Here is an 8,063-nt window from a genome sequence, read left to right as displayed (position 1 = left end):
ATCACCAGCATATACCACAATTTGTTCAGCCATTCCCCAATTGAAGGGCATACCCTCATTTTCCAGTTTTTTGCCACCACACAAAGCACAGCTATAAATATTTTCGTACAAGTCTGTTTATCTATGATCTCTTTGGGGTACAAACCCAACAATGGTATGGCTGGATCAAAGGGCAGGCATTCTTTTATATCCCTTTGAGCATAGTTCCAAATTGCCATCCAGAATGGTTGGATCAGTTCACAACTCCACCAGCAATGCATTAATGTCCCAGTTTTGCCACATCCCCTCCAGCATTCATTACTCTCCCCTTCTTTCATTTTAGCCAATCTGCTAGGTCATCAAATAATTTTTAAAAGTTCTCTTTCTTTCACAACAGATTATGTCATTTATGTTAAATTATTTTCATGAAGAACTTTTTTGTTTCTGCTTAGTATATGCATTTCTACATTAGTTCATCAACCAATATGCATTTATTAAATATCTCCTATATACTAAGCACTGTGCTAAGTGCTAATGATAAGATGACCAAGAAACCCATGACAAGATATTTCTTGTTACCGTAGGGTTCATAGTGAAATCAACCCCACCAACTCAAGTATTTGTCACCCTTAGAGAACCTGTGAGTCACCCTGATACTTTGCCACAAATTCTCAATTACTTCTGGCTTCCTTAATAGCAAGAATATTAATATTATTGTGGTTCAATTCCTCTCATGGTAAGTCAGCTTGATGATCATTGGACAAGTTTCACAATGCTTAAATTTATGTTTGTAGATTGACTAAAACTTTGTTATTCTTAGCACCTCTGATTTCTTTTCTGAAATGGAAGGAAGATTAAAAATCATTATGCATTTTTCTTGGTTTTATAGGTAGCCATGATCTATGTATTAGTCACTAGATGGCCAACTTACTAATGATGAGCTTCCGAATATGTAGAAAGACTAATAGCTAAAAAGTCTGTGGATGGGGCAAGATCAGAAGTCTTTCCAGTTCAGTAGAATTTATAGCTCCTTGCATTCCCCTGGTTTATAGACTTTAAGATGTCTATACCACAATGAATTATCTGAGTAGTACTATGAATAGGTAGTAAGACAGAAGGACTTTTATAAAGGAGAAAGACATGACAACTATCTTTTAAAAATTGCAGAGTGATCACAAGGAAGAAGCCTTAGACTAGATCTGCTTGGCCCTGGAAAGATCTTAGAACTTGGAACAGAGTGGAAAGGAGGTCCATTTGGGGTCAATGAAAGGAGAAGAGCAGCTTACTGCGTAGAATGAACTCTGATTTCAATAAGCAAATGGTGGTGGGAGCTTTTAAGAAGTTTTCTAGGGGTAGTTGCATGGCTCAGTGGATAGAGATCAAGCCTGATGATGGGAGGGCCTGGGTTCAAATCTGGCCTGAGGTGTGGGCAAGTGACTCAGCCCTAATTGCCTACTCCTTATCATTCTTTTGGCTTGGAACCAATACTTAGTATTGATTCTAAGCAGAAAGTATTTTAAAAAGTACACTAGGAAGAAGATAAGAATGGGTAACAACCATCAGAGGAAACTTGCCTAGAAGCCCACTTTCTCCCCCATGGTTTGCCAACATAAATTGGAGTTTTCATGGTTATACACATGGAACTGAAACAGACCATAGAGGCAATTGATTCAAGTTTTAGAAATGAGAAACTATGAGATTAGAGAGATTAAGTAGCTCCTCATTGGTCACAGGGTTAATAAATATCTGAAGGGGATTCGAACCCACATCTTCCTAATCTAAGTTCATTTCTCTCTCCACTAAGCCACAGAAGCCCTGAGGTAACTGTCTTGTCTCGGTATTAGTGTTATCCTTATTCCAGGTTAAGGATTAAATGAAAGATTACATTCATCTGTGATAGAGGCACTGGATGATTTCTTATCTCTTGTTTTTTTCAGCAATCTGTGAACCATCCTAGCATAGATTCTGATCTCTCTCTATCAGCAATCTCTGAAATGAACCATTATGAATCCTGATCTTTTTCATTAGGGAAATAGCACAGTGACAAAAATATTGGAATATAATCCTTTTCATGATTAATTTTGTAGCCTGTATCTTTCTCCTGGGTCACAGCACTGGGTAACGAGACAGTTTGGGTTCAGGTATAAAGCTCCTGGGAGATTATTATTTTAGGACAATAGTTGACTTCATTGCATTTTCGCCAGAAGATGAATGTGAGTTTTGTGATTTGGAGGAAAAAGCTCACCAGATAAACATTTGACTCCCTAGAAGGCTAAAGAACCTGAACTATGGGGATGTCTCAATAGAGGTTTTCAGACTGTATCTTCCCCCCCTCCCTTATTGACAATGGGATGAATTAAACTATCTAGAGTAATTCATTGTCATAAAGGTTACTATTGAGAAATGCCTTTCCCCACCAGAAGAGTCTACCTAATCTTTATCAATTCCAATGACTCCAAAGTTTTTCCCCTCCTCTGTTTCATTTTTGCTGTGCAATGCTGCTGCTTGGCTGTGAATTCCAAGTAAGCCTAAAATAATTTTAAAAAACCAGTTTGTACCTTATGAACTCAAAGCTTCTACTAGCCTGAGCAGTCTTCCCTAGAGTGCTAATAATTTTTTTTTCCTTTCAAATTGGCTACTAACTTTTTGACCCCTAGCCTTGCAAACTAATGGCAGATGAGATTCTCCTGAGACTGTCAAGTGACTCAGGTTGGAAAGATCCCACAACAATCCTTTGATATTTTCCTGTTATCCCATTGCTTGCTCTTTTAAGTAAATTATTTTGTTTTGCTATGATATGAGGCCTAAATAAGTTTAATGGTTGCGTTTAAGTAAGAGAACTATTTATAGAATAGGAACTAAGTCCAGTAGAGTATCTGGAACTCAAGTCCTGAGTACACTTTCAAAGTAATAGGGAAAACAATACTAGAAAGACTACACACTACCATTATACAATAGAGGAAAAAGTTTCTTTTTAAAGTTAAAGTGGTCCAAAATTGAAATGTATTGCCTCAATAGATAATGTGCTTCTCTTCTATTATTTTTAAGCATTTATTAATATTTATTTTTTGAAAAGTTAACATGGTTACATAATTCATGCTCTTACTTCCCCCTTCACCCCCTGATATCCCCCTCACCCCCCATGGCTGATGTGTATTTCCACTGGTTTTAACATGTGTCATTGATCAAGACCTATTTTCAAATTGTTGATAGTTGCATTGGGTGTGGTAGTTTCGAGTCTATATCCCCAATCATGTCCGCCTCAACCCATGTGTTCAAGCAGTTGTTTTTCTTCTGTTCACACTCCTGTAGTTCTTCCTCTGAATGTGGGTAGCGTTCTTTTCCATAAATCCCTCAGAATTGTCCTGGGTCATTGCATTGCTGCTAGTACAGAAGTCCATTACATTCTGTTTTATCACAGTGTATTAGTCTCTGTGTACAATATTCTTCTGGCTCTGCTCCTTTCACTCTGCATCAATTCCTGGAGGTCTTTCCAGTTCACATGGAATTCCTCCAGTCTATTATTCCTTTGAGCACAATAACATTCAATCACTAGCATATACCACAATTTGTTCAGCCATTCCCCAATTGAAGGGCATACCCTAATTTTCTAGTTTTTTTGCCACCACAAAAAGCGCAGCTATAAATATTTTGAAACTAGTCTGTTTATCTATGATCTCTTTGGGGTACAAACCCAACAATGATATGGCTGGATCAAAGAGCAGGCATTCTTTTATAGCCCTTTGAGCATAGTTCCAAATTGCCAGCCAGAATGGTTGGATCACTTCACAACTTCACCAACAATGCATTAATGTTCCAGTTTTATGATTATTTTCAAATAAAGTCAGGGGGAATCATTTCCTAGATATAATAAAGAGGATTCATTTTTTCTTTAGAATATTTTTTCCATGGTTACATGATTCATAATTCCCCATCCTCTTCCCTCCCCACTCCAGGAGTTGACAGGCAATTCCACTGGGTTATACATGTATCATTGTTCAAAACCTATTTCCATGTTATTTCTATAAAGAGGATTCTAATTCATAAAGAAGTTCAGTTAGATAATTTCTAAGATATCACTCACTCTAAATTGCTGTGATTCTACCTCATAATGCTCTCCTCCAAAAGCCCCTTTTATCTAGTGTCCTCATAGTGTCTTAAGTTCTCCAATATCACCAAAGAGGGTGGCTTGTTCCCACATTACCAACCTCTTCTTCCTCCCAATCAAAATTCCCATTCTCTATGTATAGTAGTTATCAGATAATAATAACAATAATACCAATATTAAAAATAAACAGATATCAGAAGAAAAATAATCTAGAAAATAGTAATCTAGGCTATCACAGCTAATCTTTCATAATTATTCATATTTCTAGAAGTCTTGAATCCAACAAGGATCCACCTTCTGTTGTGCAATGCAGTGTACTAGGTAGGAGCTAGTGAACAAAAGCCATGTGAAAATAGTTCCTGTTTTCGAGTTTTCATTCCATTGGGAAAAGTATAATTATCAGATTTTCAGGTAGTATAACCAAGTGAATTGAAGAAATGAAGGCCATGTGAGGAAAGATATTTTCAGACTCACCATATATATTGACCAGCCTGGCCTGAAAACTGTTCTGGGATTAAACTCAGTAAATCTCCTGGTTTTCATAGCTTTTTATTTTTCCGAACTTTTATACTCACAGTCTTTGAAAAAAATTCAGATGTTCTACCTGCCCCACTTCTACATTCTAGAAACTCTTTTCTATGCAGTGGAAGTAAAAACTGGAAGCAAAAGATGATAGGGATGGGACAGACTCTTTTTTTCTGTTTAAGGGTCTGAATGACTCAGTTTAAATTCTAGCTCAAGTATAAAATAATTCTATCACCCTGTGTGAGGGGCAGCATGGATTAATGGATGGAGGACCATCCTTGCCTCTGACACATATTGACTTGGTGTTTCTATGTAAATCTTTTAATTTCCCATCACCGTTAGCAGCCCTGAAGACTACAAGTTACAGAAAAGGATCTAGTTGGCCTTCACTGATGAAGATTTCCTAATCTAGGAATCCCTTAAGCCAATAAAATCATCCGTATTACTCTGTGCAAGTTGCTTCTCTAAATTAGATTATTTTAATCTGGGCAATTAAACACTTATGATCATCCCTGGAGTACCTTCTAGTTCTACTCTTCTTTGAATCTCTTAATAAATTTGTGGTTCCTTTGATTTATACATATATAATGTGTTCCCCTCTTTGTGAGCTACATTGATTTTTTTAGGATCTAAAGAGATCAATAACAACCAGTTTTTGCAGGACTTTAAAGATTGGGCAGTTACTTGGTACAATGGATAGAGTGCCAGGCCTGGAATCAAGAAGATTTGAGTTAAAATCTGGCTTTGAATACTGACTAGCCATGAGACCCTGGGCAAGCCATTTAATCCTGTTTGACCTAGTTTCCTCATCTATAAAATGAGGAAGAGGAGGAAATGCTAAACCACTCCAGGATTTTTGCTAAGAAAACCCCAATTGGTATCAAAAAGAGTCAACATGACTGAAAAACTACAAACAACAACAAAGACTACAAAGGACTCAGAGGCAATATTTAATCAACCTGGGAGCAACCCTGTAACTTAGATATTATGAGCATTAATGCTCCCATCTTATAGCTACAGAAGATGAAGATTTAGTAAGATTAACTTATTTGGCCATGATCACATAGCTAGTCAATATAAACTTCACCAAAATAATTTTAATCAACAAAAGTATCCAACAAAAAATGAAGCTAATTTTTACTTCATATCTAGTTTAACTTACTTAGCATACCAACTTCTTTAAATATTATCCAGATGGAAAATTAGAGCTGCAGGCCAACTTTGGTGCATATCTTTTTTTTTTTTTGCTCTGTAACAGAATGGATGAGAATGGGAGTTCTTTGAATATAACAGTGCCATGTTGCCATCAACTAACTATATAACATTGGCATACCTAATGCCAAACTGAATTCATGAACAAAGAAACCCTAACCTACCATTTCCCCATCAAGTGGTGAGTTCTTGTCAGTGAGAAACCTGGGATCACCATGTGATCTATACTGAGTGAATGCAAACTGGTATACTCAGTGAATCTATAACCTTCTGCCAACATGAAGAGTATAGAGGATAAGTGTAAAACAAGAGAGATAGGAAAGAGACAATTTCTTCCCTCTAGGATTGCTCAAAAAAACTAAGTAGAACTAGGCACTACCATAGAATCATGGGCACAGTTAGTATGCTTATTAAGGAAAAACAATAAAATTTTGTGGATATGTGGAGGGTTAGAATAAGGAGGAATGAAGAGGAAAAAAACACAGGGCCACCTAGAAAGAATTGAAAACAGATTGTCACAGGCTAAATCTCCTGAGATACTTACTAGCACATAAGGATTTGTATATGTTGTTCAAATGGTGACTAGATCTGAATGAAAATAAAGGCTTTTAACACAAGCTAAATTATAAATATACAAAACCAAGAGAAGAAAATTATCATGTTCTAATGACACATATTTTGGAATGAATGAGAGGGCTGCTTGCTTTCCTCCTCTCATTTTGTTCAACACAGGTGAAAAATTTGGGTTGATTAGTGTCTGTTTAATAATTTTGCAGAAGAGAAAACTGAAACAGAAAGAAAACAAGCAAAACATAACTAACCCATAAGAAGAATTGGGATGAGAGCCCAAGTTTCCCAGGTCTGAATTTCCCTTTTAGATATCTGATAGGTAGATGTTATACAGAGTTAAGGAACTCTCCCCTAAATTAATAATGATCTTATGACATTTATGACCTTAAGGAATCAATTGTGTCAATAAAACCCTAAGACAGCATTGGCAAACATTTTTGAGTTCACATGCCCAAACTGTAACTGCCTGTGAGCCCCCTGCATTATCCCAAGAGAGTGGAGGGAGGAAGTGCTCACTTTCAGTGGCTAGACAGAGGGGTGGGGAATGCAAAAAATGTCCTCAGGAACTGGGAAGAGGGGGAACAGAGCAGCTCCTACAGTGCTGGTCCAGCACATGAGCCAATATTTTGCCAACACTGCCCTGGGAGATAGACTAATTAGTAGCTCTCCTATTTATTCCAAGAATCTTCTTTCTTAGCACCATCCAATAAAAACTAATAAGTAAGCATTCATTAAGTTCCTACTGTGTATAAGGCACTCTGGTAGGCAAAGGAGATACAGGGATAAAACAAAACATCTTGTCCTCTTGTTGCTTGTGTGTCCAAAATGAAACTCATTTTTCCCCCAAAATCCAACCCTTCTGAATTTTCCAATTATACTTATTCTCTGTTATTGAATACAGCTGTAGTAGTTCATCAGGACTGTAGTCCCCTCAATGTGTTAGCTTCTACTTTTTTACTCTCCCACCACATATTTAATTAATTCTGATACTTTGCCATTTTTGTTAACACATAGCATCTCTCATATCTGTATCTTTCTCTTCCTCCATACATCCACCACCCTAATCCTGGCTATAATTACATCTTACCTGGACCAATGGCTTCTAAATGTCAGTTCCCTCTCCAATCAATCCTTCTTTTAGCTGACAAAGTGATCTTCCTGAAACACAGATCTGACCATGTCACAAAACTACTTAATAAACTCCAGTAGCTAGGATTAAATATAAACTCCCAGTGGGAGGGAAATAAAATAAATGTTTATTTGTTTAAATAAGTAATAAAATAAACTTTAAAAAAGATATAAACTTCTCTGTTTGATATTTAAATCTATTCATTATCTGGCCTCTTCCTACCCTTTCTAGTCTACTGATTCATTATTTCTTTCCAAGTATTCTACTGTCTAGCCATGCAGACCTACTTGCTCTTCCTCTAACACAGTGGTTCCCAAACTTTTTTGGCCTACTGCCCCCTTTCCAGAAAAAAAATATTACTTAACACCCTCTCTCACATACTATCACCACCCCCTTACAGTTATTCACCTCCCCCAAATGCACCTGTGGCCATCACTGACCCCCTGGATTGCTGCAGCACCCACCAGGGGTTGGGGGCGCCCACTTTGGGAATCACTGTTCTAACATGACACTACATATCTGCACCTTTGAACTGGCCAT

The sequence above is a fragment of the Gracilinanus agilis genome, chromosome 3 (assembly GCF_016433145.1).
Source record: "Gracilinanus agilis isolate LMUSP501 chromosome 3, AgileGrace, whole genome shotgun sequence".
Lineage (NCBI taxonomy): Eukaryota > Metazoa > Chordata > Mammalia > Didelphimorphia > Didelphidae > Gracilinanus > Gracilinanus agilis.
Note: the sequence above shows the minus strand (reverse complement) of the source record.